Source organism: Diadema setosum, chromosome 18 (assembly GCF_964275005.1).
Source record: "Diadema setosum chromosome 18, eeDiaSeto1, whole genome shotgun sequence".
Taxonomy (NCBI): domain Eukaryota; kingdom Metazoa; phylum Echinodermata; class Echinoidea; order Diadematoida; family Diadematidae; genus Diadema; species Diadema setosum.
The window spans coordinates 11,484,134-11,506,855 of NC_092702.1; positions in this window are offsets into that span (position 1 = coordinate 11,484,134).

A 22,722-nucleotide genomic window follows, 5' to 3' on the forward strand; every position below is an offset into this window, starting at 1 on the left:
TTTGGCTGCGCGTGGGGAGGGGTAAGCTGTTGCTGGCATAAACGTTTGATTGATTTTATCAGCAGCTTTGAGTTTGATGAGTTTGACGGATTTGTATTTGAATTCGGGGTGGTGCTTGCGTGCGGGCGGAGCATCCGCCCACACGCAAGCACCACCCCGAATTCAAATACAAATCCGTCAGCTCCTTTTATGCATACGGTCCATTATGTCTTACGTATCAACATTGGGAAGTCGTTTCATCAGGAAGGAAGGTGGTATTGGTTCGGGTGTGTGTGTGGGTGTGTGTGTATGTATGTGGGTTGGTGAATGTGGGTGTGGGATGATTTAGGTTTTGGTTAATCGGGGGTTGGTGGAATGGGGATATGATCTGAAGAAGGATAGTTATAAATGGTATGACAGATGTTGGTAAGATTTAATATTTAGGATAGATGTAGATTTGTTTCGGTTGGGAGGGGAAGGGTTGATCGGGTTTTTTTTTTAATGAATGATTTCATTCTAAATTTGTATAATGTATTTGCTGTTTTAATGTATATGCCCTTGTAAGTGAGAAGGAGTTACATGATCCAATATATTCAAGGAATATAGGTTTGGTAGATGTCAAAACTTTCTTGTGAAGAAATTGTTAGTAGTGTTGATTTATAATCGAGTGATCTATGTTGAAGTGAGATTATTTGTAGTATGAATTGATAAATGGATTTGTTTGTGTTTTGAATTGCATTTGTACAGTTTTTGTTCATGTTACACCCAGAATGGGTTGATTTATGAATGATTTGAATGAAATCAATGAATATCAATGGAAAAAAAGTGTTGAGGTGGTTTATATGCATTATGAGGATTTCTTTGAGTGTTTGTTGGTGTTCGTTTATAAATACGTATGTATCTGCGGTGTGCATATGGCAGTTCGTTTGTGCTAAAATCAACTAACGATTGAGAAATTATTTACGGCGTGTCAAAATTATTTGCTCATGCATAAAGCATGCCAAATTTATTTTGGGACAATGAATAGTGATATGGAAGTTGAAGTTAAGACAGATGGAAGAATATGACTGCAGTGAAAAAAAAAATGAATAAAGACGGATAACATTTCGGGAGGGTTGTTACGGCACATTTTGGTAAATTTACCAAAATGTGCAGGACATTGACAGCACATTTTGGTAACTCCCTGCTCCTCCACAATCATCACATAAACAAATTGTAAGCGCAGTTGGTTTTTGTCCCCACCGAAAAAGGCCGAGTCACACCTTTCCGGGCAAGCTCCGCGGGCTTGCTGCGATAAGGTTTTCCCAGCAAGCAGGAAAATTATCATGCCCGGAGCTGCGCACGCAAGTCCGATTTACAAACAGCCAAATTTTGAGCAGCATCTCGCAGGCAACTCCCACGCAGGTACTTCGCAGTCCCCGTATGCGGTCAGCGCGGCCAAGATAATGACATTCTGTCTTTTCTGTTGGACTTCTGCCATTCCTTCAGATGAATTTCTATGAGTTGTCAGCCCCCACGCGCCTGTCACGCAGGTCACACAGAATACCCGCAAGAAGAACATAAGTAGCACGCATCCAGCCTAGTAAGACACATACGCACAACTCGCGCAAATCCTTGTCCGCCCTCAGAAATTGTCCGGTATGCTGGAAAATCCTCACACGCAACAAGCCCGCGTAACTTGTTCGGAAAGGTGTGACAAGGCCTTAACATGGTTACGCGTAAAAAGGATATCCGTGCGCACCTCCGGGCGACTACGGGTTAGATACGTGCTAGGTACTGTTACGTGCAGGTCATCTGTGGGGACCTCTGGCTAGTAAATATTGTTCTTTGCAAGTCGCACGCAAGGCTTGCCCGGAAAGATGTGACAAGGCCGTGTCACACTTTCCGGGCAAGCTACACGGGCTTGTTGCGAGTAGGGATTTTTTTTTTTTCAGCACGCAGGAAAATTTTCTGGGGGCGGACAAGAATGTTTACGAGTTTCGCACTTGTGTCTTATTTGCTAGACGCGTGCTACTTACCTTCTACTAGCGTGTATTCCGTGTGACCTGCGTGAGAGCTTTGAAACCGATCCGTTTTCTGTTACGAGCGACTTAAGGGTATTGCGAAGTACCTGCGTTGGAATTGTCTGCAAGGTGCTGCCTGTATACGAAGGGTCTCCTACTGGTGTTCTGCGTGTACCCCTGCAACTCACTCGGAACATATTTTGAACATGCCCAAGGCCTTATACCGTACCTGAGGAAGTTTGACTTGCGGGGAAGCAAATTTGCTACCCCGAGCTCTCCGCAGTTGGTCCGCACCTGACAGTACCTAGCACGTATCTCGCCTGTATTTGCCCGGAGGTGCGCACGCAAGTCCAATTTACCCGCAGCTAAGTTTACAGCGTGACCAAAACTTTTTCCGGGTGAGTCGTGGGAATTGCCCGCAGAGGTACACGCAGAACGCCAGTAGGAGGCCCTTAGCGGCAGCACCTCGCAGGCAACTCCAACGCATGTATTTCGCAGTCCCCGTATGCGGCCAAATTAATGACATTCTGAGCCTTCACCGAGTTGTCAGCCCCACGCACCTGGCACGCAGGTCACACAGCATACCCGCACGAAAAGCAATCGCAATAGATTACTCGAGCCTTCAGCTCGGGTGAGCTACTTAGTAAATAAGTGTCTTGCCTGTCTTTACTGCTGCAGCAAGACCATATCACCTTAACTCCTTGACCGTATTATAAATCTCAAGCCCATCCATGGGTTTTTAGTTCAGTTACCAAAATGTGCAGGCAAATCCACTTTTAACTGCACATTTTGGTAACAGTTGATCTCGTCAGGTATATGTGCACTATCGGCACATTTTGGTAAATTACCAAAATGTGCCGTCACTTACTGACGGCACATTTCGGTAACTTGCACATTTTGGTAATTTACCAAAATGTGCCGATTTACCAAAATGTGCCGTAACAAGGGTACCTCCCTCGTATGCCTTTTCTCTCGGTCTCTCTCTTCTAGCCCGCCTCACCGCTGAAATTGACACACCCATACTACATATATTTTGAAATCACCGCCATTGTGAACTCTATAAACACGTGCTCATACACGTTGAAGGCATTTTCATTGCCTGCTGCTCATTCGTTCGTTCGCTCGTTGGCGCTCAAACATCAAAACACAAACACAGACACATGTACGCATACAGGCACACGTATCCACACAGACAAACAAACCACTACCACTATACAACCACCACACATGCACAGTTTCCACATATTGTATTATTATACTCCAAACACACACACACAGCTATGCGCAAACGCATGCACAAGTCACATAACACGCACCTACAAATCATGCACAGCACATACCATGCAGCGCCCCCCTACACACACACACACACACACACACACACACACACACATACGCATAACTTACCAGTCATACCCACCCCACCAAAGCATAACACTGGAGCAACCACCCCAACCACACAATTCACAGTGCATGGCCGGTGACAATTTGTGCAGCTACGTTTCATTTTGCCATCACAAATTGTCGCCATCGAGGTCAAAAATTGGGAACTGCACAAGCATCACAAATTGTCGCCAGATGACAATTTGTGACGGGGCGACAATTTATGTCGCAACAGACGTGTTATGACATTTGTGGTTAATCCGATTTTGACATTTGTCGTCGACATGCTATAACATTTGTGTTTAATCCGATTTTGACATTTTTCGTCGACGTGTTATGACATTAGTGGCCATTATGACATTTGTAGTCGACGTGTTATGACATTAGTGGTCGTTATGACATTTGTCGTCGACATGTTATGACATTAGTGGTTGTTATGACATTTGTCATCGACGTGTTATGACATTAGTGGTTGTTATGACATTAGTGGTCGATTTTGACAAAAGTGGGCTCTACAGCGCCTCCCCTTTTTGGAATTCCTGGATCTGCCCCTGTAAGACCAGGCGTCCACTAGGGCGTTGACAAGACCCGGTCAAGACCTGGAAAGCAAATTTGGTATTCCGCGCTCGTTCGGCTACATCTCCGCACGTTCCTGAAAGTGTCCGTTCACTGTCCTAAACATGTCCGGGCATTTCCGCATCTTCGGGAGAGAGAACAATTTCCGCATCCAAATTTTGATCGAGACCAAAATTTGGACGCGGAAATGAACTTCCTGACCCCCTCGGCAACTTGTCCTGAGGACATCGTCACGACATCCCGCCTGTCCGTAACCCTTCCGCTCCTTCCGCAAACGCTCCTGAAAGAATCCCGCGGTTGTGGTTAAGCTTCGCGAATGAAAGCGGAAGACACCAGCAATGTTCTAGGACAGCGCGGAGCCGATGTGGATCTATAACAACCTGCTCAACAGCATCATTTCCCTTCTCAACCCGCGTTATCAACACCTTAGCAACGACAGCAGCTACTGATTCTGTTGTGACGTCATCAAGTCATACCCTGAGGAAGACAATGGTCCTGCTATTTCGTCGACACTTTTAGCGATCCACTCTGATACACATGGAGTTAACTAGCTGTTTAGCAGTTGCATTCTTTGCTCTTCTTTTGAGAGAAAGATGCATATGCATTGAACATGGAAACTCTGTACTCTATGCAATGCGCGTACACATACTGTGAGACAAAAATGCTGCGGAGCTGCTATTCCTTATTACAGTAACTCTATAGCAGCTCATCGCATCTCACTCCTGTTATCGGGAGATGTCAGTCCTAACCCTGGGCCCCTTGATAGAAGGTATACACCGAGTGAATTACATACACCTACTGCCCGCCAAACCTATGACTGCAACACCCTGCGATCGTTAGCACCTTCTACCACAGGAAAATGGTGTAAACTGGATGGTAATATTTTGGATATAATAACTGATCTCGGTATTACAAGGAAAGGAAAGCCTTATTGTGGAGGAAAAAGTATAAAGAGATTGAGTAGGCATATGACTCGCTGGCAGACAAGTTCTCCTGCTTCTAGTACATCTAATTCCACAGCAAAGCAAAGTACTGAGCAATGTCATGAGAAACGATTTCAGCGTCCTCAGTCAAGAAAGAATATCTCCTTCTGCATGATGAATGCAAGATCACTGAAAAATAAACCTGCAGATTTCATTGATTTTGCAACTGACAATGATCATGTCATTGGTGTATGCGAAAAGTGGCTGTCGCCAGATGTTGCTACGGTTGGCCTTCTTACTCCAAGTGGATTTTTATTCCGACATGTTCCACGTAAGCACAAGAGAGGCGGCGGTGTTGCAGTACTCATCCGCAGCAATCTGGAACATGAAATCATGCAACTATAACACCTTTGAGTTGACCCTGATTGAAATTCTGCATAAGACAAGGAATGTTCACCTAATGATAGTATATAGACCTCCCAATCCAAACCAATTCAATGATTTCCTTGAAGAATTTTCTACTCTTCTGGATGAACAACTTCCACGGAGAAGTGACCTCATAGTATCAGGTGATTTCAACATTCAGATGAATCTGCCTTCGCCTAATACCAAGAAGTTCACAGATCTGATGGCTAGTCATAATCTTCAGCAACATATACAAGAAGCCATCCATTCCCGAGGGCATATACTTGATTTGCTCATGACAAGGCAAGATGATGTGACAACTGTCCAAAATATCAGGGTCTGTGAGGGCATCTCTGACCACGCTGCCATAATGTGTGAAATCAACACTCCTGTCAAAATCTCCTACAAGAAAATGATATCAACCTGGAAAGTGCGATCAATCAACATTGGTATGCTGCGTGAAGATCCGATGATGGAATCTCTTCCTTTTATTTGCTCAAGTGCTGAAAATGTTGAAAAAGCTATCAGCAATTATAACTCTACTTTGTCGACGGTTCTGGACAAGTACACTTTTATCCAGAAGCGCTGTATTACCCTTCGCCCAAACACTCAATGGTACAATGAAGGAATTGCAAGTGCGAAACTGCGTCGAAGGCAATTAGAAAGAAAATGGAGGAAATCGTTGTTAGAGATTGATAGGCAGTTGTATTGTAAACAACGTCAGTATGTCCGTTCACTACTCAGGAAAGCGAAAACTGAATATCACTCTAAACAAGTTAATGACTGTGGAAGAGACACAAAGAAACTCTTTCAGGTTGTAAACAAGCTTCTTGGCAGAAAACAAAAATCCCCTCTACTTGAGCATGATTCTGACAAAGAATTGGCTAACCAGTTTAATCGGTTTTTCGTCGATAAGATAGCGAATATACGCTTATCCTTACCATGTGTCCGTGTGGTTAAAAGTGAAGCTGAAGTTGCAACTACTTAAAAATTAGACTCACTAAATCCAACCTCTGTAACTGAGGTTAAGAATATGATTATGAAGTCTCCAAATAAGTCATGTGAATTAGACCCTTTTTGTACGGATCTGATAAAAAAAAATGTGTATCAGTGACTGCCAGTGCCATTACGAGCATAATAAATGGCAGTTTTGCAGCAGGTGTTGTGCCAAATGAATTGAAAACAGCGGTGATATTTCCAACCCTCAAAAGACCTCATTTAGATAAGAACATGTTAAACAACTATAGACCAATTTCAAACCTGCCATTTGTTAGCAAAGTTATGGAACGTGTTTCCTTTTCACGCCTCCGAGACTACTTGCAAGAGAATGATGTTCTTGATAGCCACCAATCCGCGTATCGCCCTGATCATAGTGTAGAGACATTACTTACTGACCTAACAGATCAATGTTTGAGACAGATGGATGCTGGGAATATCACTGCAGTTGTTTTACTTGATATGTCGGCAGCTTTTGATACTGTTGACTATTCTATTCTTACCCAGACTCTCAGATCTGTTGGTGTCACAGGACTTGCATTAGAGTGGTTTCAATCTTTACCTTACCAGCCGTTCACAATATGTTAAGATCAATGACAGTAGCTCTGATCCGGCTGCACTTACTTGCGGTGACCCGCAAGGGTCTGTAGGTGGACCACTTCTATTCTCACTATATCTTTCAAGGATTAGACACATTTGAAAGACACGAAATTCAGTATCACTGTTATGCAGATGATATACAAATATTTGTATCTTTTTCACCAACTAGGACTGAACTCTCTGAAGCTGTAAAACGATTGGAATTATGTATTGATGATGTTAAGGCATGGATGGAAAGAAATGGTCTCAAATTTAATGACAGTAAGTCAGAATTTATTCTGATAGGATCCAAACAGAATGTCTTAAGTCAGAATTTATTCTGATAGGATCCAAACAGAATGTCTAAAGTGAATTCTGATACATGTTATGTTAGAATTGGCAATAGTAATATCAAGCCTTCGAACAAAGTTCGTAATCTTGGTGTTGTTTATGATGCAAATCTGACATTCAAAGACCACATCTCATATGTATCCCAATCTGTAAGGTTTCATTTGCGTAACCTGGGCTCAATTCGGAGATATTTAACTAGATCAGCAGCAGAAAAACTGATGCATGCTCTTATTTCGTCTCGTCTAGATTTCTGCAATTCTCTGTTTTGCAGCCTTCCACAAAAAGAACTCAGTAAACTGCAACGTCTTCAGAATTGTGTCGCTAGATTACTTACTTTCAAGAAGTTGTGCATACTGCCCCAATACTTCGGTCCCTACACTGGCTTCCTGTAAAAAGCATACGTATTAACTTCAAGATTCCTCTTCTTGTTTACCGTATATACAATTGCACAAATTTGACCCTGTCTACTTTCAATATACTCTTCATCTTCACCAACCACCACGTAATCTCCGTTCATCAAACTCGCTAAAATTACAGGTACCTCGAATCAAGCATAATTGGGGGATCGGGCTTTTTCATATATGGGCCCAAAACTATGGAATGGCCTACCAAAATCTCTTAGAGAAGCATCTTCCATTGATGGTTTCAAAAAGAATCTCAAGACATATATTTTCAATTTAAATTAACAATATTGTATACCTGTATGTCTAGTATGTGTACGTATATAGGCCTATTGTTTGTTGTTTTATTGTCTTAGTTTCTGTGATACTGTTGTAACGTGACACAATATGTACTCTGTTCTATAGCGAGTTGAGTATCTTTTTTAGGTAGAAATGTGCGCTTTATAAGAGTTTCACTATTATTATTATTTACTATATATGCAAGTGTACGGAGCCGATGCGGACTTTGTGATCAAGACATGAAACAGTCAACACAGTCAAACGAGAACTAAAAAAACACCCTCATAATCCAGTATACTTCTGACACATATATATTCATACCACCTGGTCAACAAACACCCTAAACAATGAGTTCACGGCCATAACTGAAGTAACATTCAACTCATCACACTGATACACAAAATAACACTCAACGTACAAACCAAGATTCATCCCAACACAATGCACACCGCACTGCACCGCACGTCCTTCGCACAATTACTTCCCACTCAGTCAGTGGCAAGATTTTCTTTATGTATCTCTATACCTGGGGCCATCTTCCTCTTCAAGCTTAGGTCCCCTGCATTTCATTTTTATCATTTCCTATTGCTTCCTTTCAAATATGATATTTGTTCTTGAAAAAAAGAAAATGTAAGATCCAAACGTTACGAATATTAGCTGTGTAAATGACTATGTAAGTATTTTGTTGATGTGTTGATTTGTATTGATTTTGAAATGCAGAAATAAAAACTGAACTGAACTGAACTGAACACCTTCCATGAGCGAAAGGAGTTTGGCAGTTAAAAAAAAAATAGATCAATGCAGCATCATGTCAATGAAACGCAAAAAGACCAATAAGGGAGGCGAGGTCCCCATGCAAGCCCCACAGCCAAACCTCTCTTCCACTGATTAGGAACAGGTAGATATCAGCATTTCCTAGTCCCAAATGAAGGAAGCAAAGCAGAAGGTAGTGGATATTTTGCCAACAGTAACTAAAAAAAAAAAAAAAGAAGCAGCACTCTCCGCTCCGAGTAATTTTTTTTTCTTTGTTGCGTTCTTTTCAGAAGTCATTTTCATTTGAGAGATTTTTAATAGTTGCCATTACATTGTATACATAGTGCATCATTCAGTTCGCTTTAAAGGCGACAGTTCAACTCGAAAATTTGGTCTGAATAAATTACACTGTTGGACTGAAATGCATTACCACCCTACTTCGCCATCTTTTTGTACTGGTACCAACACGCGGACTACAAGTATCATTATATATATATATATATATATATATATATATATATATAGGCGTAATACTAATTAATGTCAAAGTACTATGTTATAAACTTGAAAAATTATTCAACTTGATAATGACCATCCTAACACATTCAAAGGGGACTAGGGCCACTTCAAATCAAATAAAAAATGAATCACATCAATGTGACAAATTTTTAAAAAATAAGCAAAATGACAAAGGAGCAACACAAAAGTGCAGTTTACACTATGTGCATAACATTTACAGTTACATATGTAATACAAAAAAGACAGTACATTTGATTCAATAAAGAAGCAGGAGACCCTCAGCATAAGCATAGCATTACTGGGCTGATGGCCTCATTGGGAAATATAACTCAGGTTTGTCTTTCACAAAAATACATTTTTGTTCTACATTACAATAGTATGCTTTAGAGGGAAAAGAAGATGTGAGTGAGCGCTGTGTGGTAATGGTAATAATAATGATGGTAATGGTTTATTTTAAAAATTCATTTGCAACCATGAACATGGCTGAATTGCAGAATTTTGTACAGTGTAATATTTCATTTTATGGTAACATACATAATCATACAATCAGTCTACGATTAAAAGATAAAACTACACAATTATATACATACATATAGAAAGCCACCTGATAACCAAAATAGCAGAATTAATCAAATACACTTATACACACACATTGAGAAATCTGCTAGGGAAATTATACATAATCTTCATATCACCATCATATACATACACAAACGTATAGACTAAAATATATCAAAAATACACAAATCATTACACTTCTCCGACAACTTTCAAATTTTGTTTACATCAAGTACATGTGCTGAAAAAAAAAAAAAATTAGGCCGGCAGTGATAACATATAAGAGATGTCAAACACTCGTGTATGGAAACAGATATATATATATATATATATATATATATATATATATACACACAAATTATTATACTTCTGCAACAACTTTTATATTTTGTTTATACATGTGCTGAAAAATAATTTAAGGGGGCAGTGATAACAAGAGATATCAAACACTTGTGTATGGAGACGGAGAGAGAGAAACACAGAAGGGGTACTTGTAAAAAGGAGATAGCAAGAAAGATAGAAAGAGACAGAAGAGAATACTAGGGAAGAGAATATGCAAAAAGATATAAAATATCAAATATATTTGTTTTCATCTTATATTTCTATCAAAATCATCATTTCAATCCATATAATCTCTTAACTTTGCTATCTTTTTAACAATACTGTACATCATTATTGATCAAAATTAGATAAAAACCAAAATACCTTATCCATATAAATCGTATAATAGATATAAAATATCAATCTTATGAATGCAGATGTGAAATACACATAAAATATATGTATCAGGAAAAAAAACATTCCAAAAACTCACAGAAAATATTACAATATCATAACATTCAGGAATAATTATTGCACAACAGAAATATTGTAGACATGTGGCTTATTAAATTTCAATCACATGATTATCATTATGACCACTGATGGACGGGGAGGGCGCCCCATGAAACTGTATCAAACGGACATTGTCATATTGCTTGGTATACTCTTTTGATGTAGAGGTATGAATATTGCAGAAAGATCTCTAAAGACAACCAATAATCTCTGTACACCCCTGAGAACCATTATTTAGATGGCCATTTTTAAAACGTTGCGCTATTTCGCGTAAAAGTAATTTGAGGAGAGGGAGAGAGAGAGAGAGAGAGAGATAGGAAGAAAGAAGCGGGGGCAAGAGAGAGGGAGAGAGATAGGATAGAGCGAGATAGGTATAAAAGCCCATTGCCATAATGCCTCATAGATAGTGCAACCGAACAATAAAATATAAATTATGTAACATACAAACAATCTGCAACTTAGTTTGTACAAAATACCATACAAATAATATATCATTACCAACCTGATTAAAAAGAATTCAACAAATCAATGGGATACGGTACTGATCTGTTGCGGAATCACTGGGTTTTGCATCATAATCGTTCTCTGACATTTGATTTGCGTAAATCTCTAATGTTCTTACATAGGGGTATGAGGCAGGGAATCTTATCATTTGAAAACAAGTTCTCAAATCTCAAATGATAACCAATGTACTCTGAACACCAATAAGAACCACATTTGTATGGTAATTATAAAACTTTGCACTATGTCACAAAAAAGTAGTTTGAATAGGGGAGATAGAGAGAGAGAGATGGGAAGAGAGAAGCGAGAACGAGAGGGAGAGGAGAGAGCGAGATAGGTATAAGGGTCTAAAGAGATAGTGCCTCGTGGATAGTGCAACCGAACAATAAAATATAAATTATGTAACATACAACCAATATGCAACTTAGTTTTACAATATATAATCATCAGCCTGATTAACATGAATTCAACAAATCGATGAAATACGGTACTGAACTGTTACGGAATCTCTTTGTTTTGCATCTTAATTGTTCTCTGACATTTGATTTGCGTAGATTTCTAATGTTCTTACAAGGGGGTATGAGGTAGGAGACCTTATCATTTGAGACCATTTTCTCAGCAAAAGTCAGACATAATTGTTTCCTTCTGTCAGCCAAGGATGACAAGTTCAGGAGAGTCAGAGCTGTCTCGTATGATGAATAATTCGTGCCTAAGATTATTTTCAGACTTCTTTTCTGCACCCTTTCTAAACAGTATACTTGTTCTTTATTTAAGCCACCATTCCAAACAGGGCAGGCATACTCCACAAGGGGTCTAATGAAGCCAATGTATATGGTGCAGAGATCCTCAATTGGCAATCCGTATCCTTTCAAAATCCTAATGAGATATATCCGTGCGTTAGCTCGCTTAATCATAAAATCAACATGATCATTCCACTTTAGATCATGACGAATGTGGACTCCCAGCAATTTCACAGAAGTGGATTGTATGAGGGGTTCTTGGTCAATTTGCAGTGGCCATGGGTTTGGGGGATTTTTCATGAAACAGACTTGCATACTCTCACATTTAGCGGGGTTAATTGACATTCCATTGGACGTAGACCATTCGGCTAAACGCTTGAGAGTCGCTTCCAATAAAAGGGGTTGCTCTCCGGCGAATCTTGAGTCAACAATGGAAAGGTCATCGACATACTTCCAATATGCTGTATCACTATCACGTAGCGCATCGTTGATGACGATTAAAAACACAATTGGTCCAAGTTTGGTCCCCTGAGGTACTCCGGCCTTTAGAGTCGCCCACTTGGATGTGGCACCACGGTAGCGCACGCATTGGCTCCTGTCCGTAAGGAAGTGTGCTATCCAGCGAATCAGCATAGGTTTCACTCCCAGAGAGATCATCTTTTGGACGGCAACAGTGTGGTTGATTCGATCGAAAGCCTTGTGGAAATCGGTCATGACAAGTGTAGATACAGCTTTACTGGTCTCTGCGTGCTGATAAAGGTGATGCAATAAGTCAACTAGGTAATGCGTAGTGGATAATCCTTTCACATTACCAAACTGTTTGTTGTCAAGCTGCGATCCAATGGACTTCATCAGCCACTTCGAGACGAAACCCTCAAAGACTTTGGCGAAAGTATCAGTCAGAGAGATTGGACGGAGTTTATCAATTCTCGCAGGAGTGGTTTTAGGGACAGGGACAACTACAGCTCTCTTCCACATCGTCGGGACGGTACCTTCAGCAAGTGAAGTACTGTAGATATGGGCCAATGGGACACTAAGTTCAAATGCAAATTCTCTAATGATTCGGCAAGGTATCATGTCAGGACCAACCGCTTTCCCAACCTTCACCTTCCTAAGTTGCAGATAGACGTCCCATGGTTCAACGCGGGGAGGAGGAGAAGGATCAGGTAAGTATGCAGGTAAGTCTTTAGTGTCCATAGCAGGTACATCTCCAGCGACCGAGGTGAAGAAGGCATTGATCATATTCGCTATGACGGCGGTGTCATCTCTGTTAACTCCAGGAACAGTTATGTGTGAGTTGACATTTCTCATGTTGGTCATAATTTTTATTTGTTTATACCATTCTGCAGGATTGGCCTTTTTATGTTTCTTCACTCGGTCGTTGTAATAACTGTGCTTGGCTTTACGTATCTCTTTTTGAACACGTTTAGCAAGTTTCCTGGCAAGTTTCTTGTCACCACTATTGAAAGCAGCTTGTCTTTCCTTGATCATAGATTTGATGGCAGGGGTAACCCATTGCTTGTCGCGACAGTGTATTCTGGTCATTTTTGTTGGCAGAAATCGATCAATCTGGGAGTTAAGAGTGGCATAAAAAGATTCCGTCTGCTCGTCTGATGAGATGCTGTCTATCACAGAACTCCAATCATAGCTTGTGATCCAGGACCCGAATCGCCTCAAGTCTGAATCTCTAAGTGGTCTTGTTATCCGTTTTGAGGTAGAGTTTTGATAATGACGAGGGGTACTCGGTGACCATACCACCATGTTGTGATCACTAGCTCCTAATGGACAACAGACGAGTGGTTGGTCATAGAAGTTAGGGAAGTTTGTCACTATCTTGTCCAAAATCCTACTATCTCTCGTTGGCGTCTTGACAACTTGTGTGAAGTTTGCGTTAGCAAGCAACGTAGTTAAGTCAAGCTGGTTGAAATCTCCCATAATCGCTATGCCAGTATCTGGATGTTGGCTTAAGATCTGGTCCATGGTATCCTGTAAGTGATCGATGAGTCTGTCTGTCAGTACACTGTCTGGCGGATGGTATACTACTGCTACGATCAGTTGCGAAATTGCTCGCGGAAGCCGTTGAGGTCGCATTTTCACCCAAAGAACCTCCAGTTCTGTGGGCACTTCAATTTTCATTTGTTTTGGGTTACATGTTTCCAGCACATAAAGCGCAACACCACCACCTTGTCTATGCTGTCGCGACTTTGTGAACAAGTTGTAATTAGCGATTTCTGCGACGTGCATTGGCATATTGGCTTTGAACCATGTTTCCGTTACCGCTGCTATAGCGGTTTTGTTTTCTCTTAGAACTATTTCCATTTCATCTAATTTGTTATTGAGTGACCTCGCGTTGCATAGAAGAAAAGATGAGATGTTACAGAGTTATGGCAGCGTTTTGTCGTCTTTATCTGCACAAGGTTTTCATACCGTTTCATTATTTTCTTGTGTCGATACCGGCGACAGTAATTTATTACGACGTTTATTCCTGAACAGTTTTCCGTTGTTCGTAGTGTACTTTCTCTCACCTCTGATTGTCTTGCTAGTGTGCCTGTTAGAGGACGGAGGTTATTCAGGTTGGCCCCATTCTGTCCTGGAGTTGCCCTTTCTCTGATGACCGATGCTGTTGTTACAACTGCTATCTTTCTCTGTTTTCTCCTTCCACATCTCTTTCCTCTCCTTGTACGAATAGAGTGTGATGGGCTGATGCCGAGTGCTGTGATGTGTTTCCTCACCTGTTCTGGAATATTTCCTCTTTCGCAATGATTCCAAAGCGGGTTGCATGTGAGCAGGGATGATCGCTCATACCTGATTCGCTTAGTGTTTCCACTAGGTAATTTGTCATCAAGTGCGTATACATGATTGCCGTTTCTGGTTGGTCCTGGGTTTGGCTTCACATCCCCGGACACGAGGAGTCGTAGTTGAAATGTTGCAGTAGTGTTGGCATGATATGATATCCTTGCTCCCAAAAATCTGCACTCTCTCAAATCGCTACTGAAAAGTACATAGGGTCTACTTGGTGGTTGTGGTAGTACCTGAATACGTGCACTTGGGTCTGCGACATTCCCCACAGCCCAGCCGGACAGGTTAACAATAAACACAATAGCGATGAGCTTCACTGGTTCCATTACTCACCCTCCTCTCAATTCCAGCTGTCTATACACTGCTGTACTCCAATTTGATTCTGGTCAAGCATGACTGTCTAGGGCAATGTGGTGTAGCTTATCATGGCTACTAGTGGGAGGTCGCCACAATTATAGACAAACCTTTCAGTCCCAGATGAGCTCAAAGTATCACGAAATTTCCAGCCAAAATTGTCTCACAGCATCCAGGGATTCACTATAATGCTTTGGTATCATCAACAAATATGGTACTTGAATGAGAACTGCAAAAAATTGCAAAATACACGAGAGCGGTACGGTGGCATCAGCCTGCTAGGCGATTGCCAATTGACTTGTGGGTGAGTTGAATGTTTTTGTTGGGGCCATTCTATAATATATATTTATTCTTCAGTATATCAGTATATCAGTACAATAATACTAATAAATTCAGACCAAAACATAAACAAAATCATATCAATTATACTTTATTTTACTAAATGCATTGAGTTAAAATTGAGTTTATATTTCTTTAAACTAGCTTTGAAAGGAAACAGAGATGTTCGTGTTTTTAGGGAGTCGGGTAAAGCATTCCATGTATCAGGTCCGTGATGCCTCACTGACCTGTGAGCTTTAAGTGCTATCTCAGCATCTCTCACAGCGGCGTAAATCCCGGGGGGGATGGGGGGGGGGGATGGCCTGTACAATCATCCCCCTGAAATTTGAGAAAAAAATGGAGGAAGCAGAAATGTGATCGTATCAATTTTGGCATATTGCATGACGTTCGTACGCCCGCCTTCAGACAGGTAACAGAGCTGAACAGTATTCTATCTTGTAGGATAATGTATACATAATTTTCTCAAGCGCTCGCTCGCGAAGAAAGTAATATCAACATAAGGTATGGTCCAGACGTTGACAACGTCAAATAGCATAAATAGGCTTACATGTAAACATGCTATGAAGCGAGCAACTCGGGACCATCTGCAAATTATGTATGAACACAAACAAACAATAACAACAACTATACCGCCATAATTGAACCCCCCTCCTCTATTTCCTGAATCATTCCTGAAACGATGATGACTCTGATACATCTACGGGCATACCCAGGGATGATCAGGGGTATCGAATCTATCTGGGGGGGGGGGGGGGCAAAGGGGCATTTGCCCCGCCCCCACGGAAGTTGGGGGCAGACAAGTCATTTGTCCCCCAAGCAATTCCCGAGATGAGGACAAATCTCGAACTTTCTTTATGGAAAATTGTACAACTATACCGCCAGAATTATGCACCGGATCGCTGAATTGCAATCATAAATATGCAAAAGCTCCGCTACTGGGTTCCTTTTGATAGACTTTGTACACTTTTGAGATCTTTCACTTACAAAAGCTCCCTCATATGCAGAGGCGTCGATGGAGGGGGGATGGTTCCCCCATAAATGTATTGTGGACAAACAGATCATTTTGCCCCTCCTCGTAACTCCCGAGATGTGTAAATGTTCTTACTTTTTTGATAGAAAACTGTCTAAATATTTCACCCAAAGATGGCTGAATTTCAATTCTGAAAATACAAAATCTCCCTCGCGTAAGAGGGGGTTAGGCGTAACCCCTCCCATACCCTCCCCGTTCAGTAATTTCTACTTAATACACTTTAGATTGACAAATTTCAAAATGTTTCATCTAAAGTGTGCACCAGGTCTGTTACTTCAGTTTTAAGAAATGCAAATGTTCCTTGGGTGGAAGGAGATATCTAGATATTTTCAATTAACGGAGGGTTACACCCCTCCCCCCTAAAAAATAGTATACACTTCTGGGATTGAAATTTCCCCCAGATTACATCATAAATGTGTTTACGAGATATTTTCATCTGAATTCTAAAAATGCAAAAGCACACTCGTATGCAGGGGCGTGCAGTGGCGTAACTATACGGGGGGGGGGGGGGGCATGTGCCCCCCCATCAGGTGGTAAAAAAAAAAAAGACTTACCAAAATGGTAATTCAAGGGTTTAGTAAAGGGTTTAGTAATTAAAGAGGTATATACTGTGAAACATTTCTTCAAAAAGCCCGGAGCCGACAGCGTGATTCCTGGTTGGCATTCGGAATATAAGCAGGATATGCACAGTGTACTCAAAACATCCGAACGGCAAAAAAGAGTCGCTGCAATGTTGCGCAATGTGATGTAGAATGTATACACCTTTGTACCTTACGTTTCGTTATATCAAAGCTAGATCATTGATTTTGCAGTGTTGCTTTACATACTTGTCTATATCAAAATGCCTTGCATTGTCAATAATAAGACTTGACCTGCAGGGCCCCGTTGCAAGAAAGTTGCAATCAATTGCAAATAATTGCTAATTTTGAAACAACCATTCTGATTGGCTCAGGGTCTGCCCTGTTAAGAAGACATGCATGCAACAATGATTTTGATTGGCCAGTGACAATCAGTTGCAAGTTGCGTTTAAACGCAAAGTTTCTAGCAACGGGGCCCTGGGCTATTTTCTAACTTTTCCATGCATATAAAATACACACACAAACACAAACAATAAGGGGATGCTCTAAAGTGCAGATTTTGGACATCCTTCCCCCGCTTGGTCACTTCGACGCCACCTCGCTAGTCATACCTCCCCCAATCATGAACGTAAACCGACACCCTTGACTACCAGTGGCAGATCCAGGGGAGGGGGGGGGGGCGGAGCTTACCGGGCTCCCCCTTAATTTCCAACGCGAAAAGATGTAGCTACAAACGGCAGTTTTAGGACTGTAAAATTTTCAAGCTGGCTCGCTCTCCTGATTTTGCTGCCAGTAATTGCCAGCAGTTGCGCCCGGTGCGCCCCCATCCCTTACTTTCCAAAGCGAAAAAAGTATAGCTACAAACGGCAGTTTTTGGACTGTAAAATGTCAAAATTTTCAAGATCGCTCGCTCCGCTCGCTCGCATTTAATCGTTATGTCATTCTCCTGATGTTGCTGCCAGTAATTGCCAGCAGTTGCGCCCGGTGCGTCCCACCCCCTTAATTTCCTAAGCGAAAAAATATAGCTACAAACGGCCGTTTTTGGACTGTACAATGTCCAAATTTTCAAGCTCGCTTGCTTCGCTCGCTCGCATTTAATCGTCATGCCATTCTCCTGATGTTGCTGCCGGGTAATTGCCAGCAGTTGCGCCCGGTGCACCTCCCCCACCCCCTCCCTTAATTTTCAAAGCGAAAAAATATAGCTACAAACGGCAGTTTTTGGACTGTGTTCAAATGTCAAAATTTTCAAGCTCGCTCGCTTCGCATTTAATCGTTATGCCATTCTCCTGATGTTGCTGCCAGTAATTGCCAGCAGTTGTGCCCGGTGCGCCTCCCCCTCCCTTAATTTTCAAAGCGAAAAAACTGTAGCTACAAACGGCAGTTTTTGGACCGTAAAATGTCAACATTTTCAAGCTCGCTCGCTTCGCTCGCTCGCATTTAATCGTTATGTCATTCTCCCGATGTTGCTGCCAGTACGTGCCGGCAATTGCGCCCGGTGCGCCCCCCTTAATTGCCTAAGCGAAAAAATATGGGCCTAGCTACAAACGGCCTTTTGGGGACTGCACATTGTCAAAATTCATGATCGCGTTCATGATTTTCAGTGTAAGAATTAATACAAGAAGTTTATCTAAATGATACCATTTTATAGGCAAAATTGTTCAATAATAATCTACATAAAATGTACTGCTACCTTAAACATGTTGGACTGTTTCGTAAGTCGATAAAACACGCAAAAAAATGCATCAAATTGCACCATTTACAACATAAATATGCAAAAAGTTCTCACCCTCCCCCCTCGCTCGCATCGCTCCCTCGCATCTAACCGCTCCCCCTAAGATCAAATCCTGGCTACGCCGGTGATAGACCCCACTATTTAGTGGGCCTTCACAGTGATGTCGGACAGGCGAAGCAACAGCTGAAATACCACGATGTAGTCATTCAATTATCTATAATATTTCTTTTTCTTACTTGTTTTTGATAGGAAAAAAAATCCCAAATTTCACCAAAAGTGTGCACCAGATCGCTGAATTTCAGGTCTGAAAATGCCAAATTTTCCTAGTGTGGGAGGGGGTTACCTCTCTCCCACACCCTCCCCCGGCTAGGCCGCTCCACTCCCTCGCACAGATATTCAAACTCCAAGTCCATCCCCCACCCCCCATTATTAAAACGGAACGATGCCCCTGGGATGATTGCTTTATTGACTTAAATCAAGAACATTGAAGAATACAATTAAAAGCTACAGGAAAATACCTACTACGTTATTACATGCAAAGAAATGGATATTTACATTAGCATTTTATTGAATTTATTTGGGCATTATTCAGGGCTGCGCTACGTTTTAGAAAGGGGAGGGGTGTCAAAATCGCCTGTCATTCAAGAAGAAAGAACATCAAAAGACAAGAGAAACAACAACAAAATGTCTTCATACTTTTAAGGTCTGATTTTCCGCCGAAAGTCGGCTGACGACCAAAAAACAAACAAACAAACATACTGTAACGAGGTTTTCAACACTCATGGATGTTGGCGTACCTTTCACGCATCATTCACCTGCACACACACCGGCAGTCGTTGAAAATCAAAGTCCCACACAAGTCGTATGTGAACCTTGGTGTCGGCTGGACTTTTATTCAGCCGAAAATGATGTGTACAGTTGGAGTGAAATGATTCTTCACTCAATGAGCTACTTATTTGAAGATGTCGAGTTGTAACTAACTATTTTGGGGTCTTGCACCCTGGTTTTGTTTCAGGCTCTCAAGCTTCATGCATATGATTATTTTAGTGAGTCCGCCCCTCTTGGAAACCAAATTAAAATGTAACATTAAATATGGCACATAGATGTCCCTCCCCTTGCCGACACAATTAACCAATCATATAGATGACCATTGGTCATCTGCTGAATAATTATGAAGTGGACACTCCACAAGGCACTGTCAGCAAAATAAAGACTAGTGTCAGCACAATAAAGACTAGTGTCAGCACCTAGGGACTAATGTCAGCACATTACCCCCTTGTCAACTTAAAGCTAGTACTCATGGGGCAGATAAAACTGTCACTCCTCATCTTGTTTTGACCAGTGTCAGACTTCCACCAGTTATACCTTTTCTTTACAACGGGTATTCCCTTGTCTCGATTCCAGGTGCCTACAGCTGACCATTAAAACAAGTGTGATCCCTCTCATCGAATTCAGGATACCTTATGTAACGTACAAAGAAGGGTCATATCAGCACTTTGAGACACTTTCTTATTCTGTACATTGTCTACCAGGAACACTTTGTTATTATGTACATTGTCTCCCAGAAACAATTTGTTATTATATACATTGTCTCCCAAAATGAAGCTTCTCAGCAATTTCAGCATTTCTCATTTTCGAGAAAGACACTCATCAGCAGTTTGGCTTCTCTTCTACTTTGGATGGTCTGCCTGGACCGATCTGCAGCTCGAATTCATTATAGGCCCTATATTAATAATAATAATAATAATAATAGTGGCTACTTGTATAGCGCACAGGTCCACTTTTCAGTGCTCATGGCGCTTCAAAAATGAAAAATATCAAATATTTACATGCATATACATATTCAAACATTTCAACAAAGAAAAAAATGGTAAACAAAAGCAAATATATACCAAATAAAGAATACAACATATATCAATTAAAAATACAATATTAATCCAATATTAATGACATACAGCAATTACAGTCCTCAGTATGAAAGGAACAGATAAGTTTTAAGTTTGGATTTGAATGACTCTGTAGATGACAGTTCCCTTAACTGAAGAGGTAACTGATTCCACAATTTTGGTCCTATAACAGAAAAAGCACGATCACCATACCCATGTTTTACTCTGGGTGTTTGGAGTAAGAATGCATCTGATGATGAACGTAGCCTTCGTGTCGGATTGTATTTTTGAACAGAATTACTTATGTATATTGGGGAAAAAGAATGAACTGAATGATGTACTAATAACAGAATCTTGAAAATAATCCTTTTTTCTACAGGTAACCAATGTAAGGAACGGAGAACTGGTGACATGGAATCAAACTTATTAGTAAAAGTTAACAATCGGGCAGCAGAATTTTGCAACCGTTGAAGTTTTGTGACATCTTTTTTTGAAAGATTACACAACAATGAATTCGAAAAATCCAACCGAGAAGAAATCAAAGCATGAATAAGTATCTCAGCTGCAGATTTAGACAAATATTTCCTTATGAAACTTAAATTACGCAACTGATATCGAACATTCCGCTGAATATGAGTTACATGACTTCGAAATGACATTTCCTGATCAAATATGACACCTAAATTACGGGCTGTTTTCGACGGAGTAATGCAAGTGCTACCGATGTTGACATGACATGACTGATAATCAACTTTGCTTAACATATGCTTTGATCCCAATAACAGAAACTCAGATTTATCATCATTTAGTTTAAGGCCATTGGATGTAAGCCAAATTTTCAGGTCTTGCAAACATGCTTCGAGTTTTACAATGGCGGATGACAATGAAGACACAGTGGGTTTAAAAGACAAATAAAGTTGTATATCATCCGCATAACAATGATAACTAATACAATGCTTGCGAAATACTTCACTAATTGGTTGCATATACAGAGAAAAAAGCAGCGGGCCTCCAACAGAACCTTGAGGTACACCAAACTTTGTCATAGTTTTACAAGAGGTAGAATCACCAATTCTGACATAATGAGATCGATCACATAAGTAGGATATAAACCAATCAAGAACAGTTCCTTTGATGCCCAAATATCTCAATCGTTGAATCAGAATAGCATGGTCGACTGTGTCAAAAGCTGAGCTCATATCAAGCATGATAAGAGCAGTGATGTTACCACTATCTAATTCTTTGAACACAATATCTGATAAGTTGACTAACAGTGTTTCTACACTATGACCAGGCTTGTACGCAGATTGAAATGAATCAAGTAATTCATTATCTTGCAGATACATTGTCAGTTGTGAGAAAACAACCTTTTCGAGCAATTTACTTAAATAAGGTAAATTTGAAATTGGACGGTAATTTTTTAAACACTCCTGATCTAAGCCTGCTTTTTTCAAAGTTGGATGAATAACTGCTTCTTTACACACCTGTGGAACTACACCTAATCTCAGGCTAGCATTTATGGTTCTTGTGATAACGGGTGCTAAAACTCTGCCACACTTCTTAACCAAATCTGTTGGGATTGGATCAAGTTCACATGATTTGTTAGGTGAGTTCTTAATAAGCTTTTCTATCTCATTAACAGTGACAGACTGAAACTCACTCAATTCTGACTTGACTTCACATACAATGTCATTTGGCTGTTCACAACGAGTTGGAAAACTCCGTTGGATTGCCACAATTTTATCAATGAAATATTGATTAAAACAATTGGCTAACTCAACCTGATCACCATGAGTGAGGTGTTCTGGTAAAGGAGATCGCTGTTTTCGGTAAAGTAAAGCATTAGCAACTTTGTACAACTTCTTTGTATCTTTCCCACAATCCGTAACCTTTTTTGAATGATATTGTAACTTAGCATCTTTAATCAAGGCATTTACACATCGCCTTTGTGCATGATACATCTGCTTGTGAATCTCCAGTTTTGTGGACCTTGACTTCCTTTCTAACTGTCTACGAAGCAGTTTTGCTTGAGCTATTTCTGGGGTATACCATTCCGTATTGGGGTGTATTGTGACCTTGATTCGTTTCTCAGGTGCCAACTTATCAAGGGTGGCAGTGAGTAAGGTGTTATACAAATTCACTTCATCATCAACATTATTAACTTGAGGTTCAGCTGATAAAAGAGACTTAACATGAGTATCAGCAACAAACTCTTGTGGGTTTA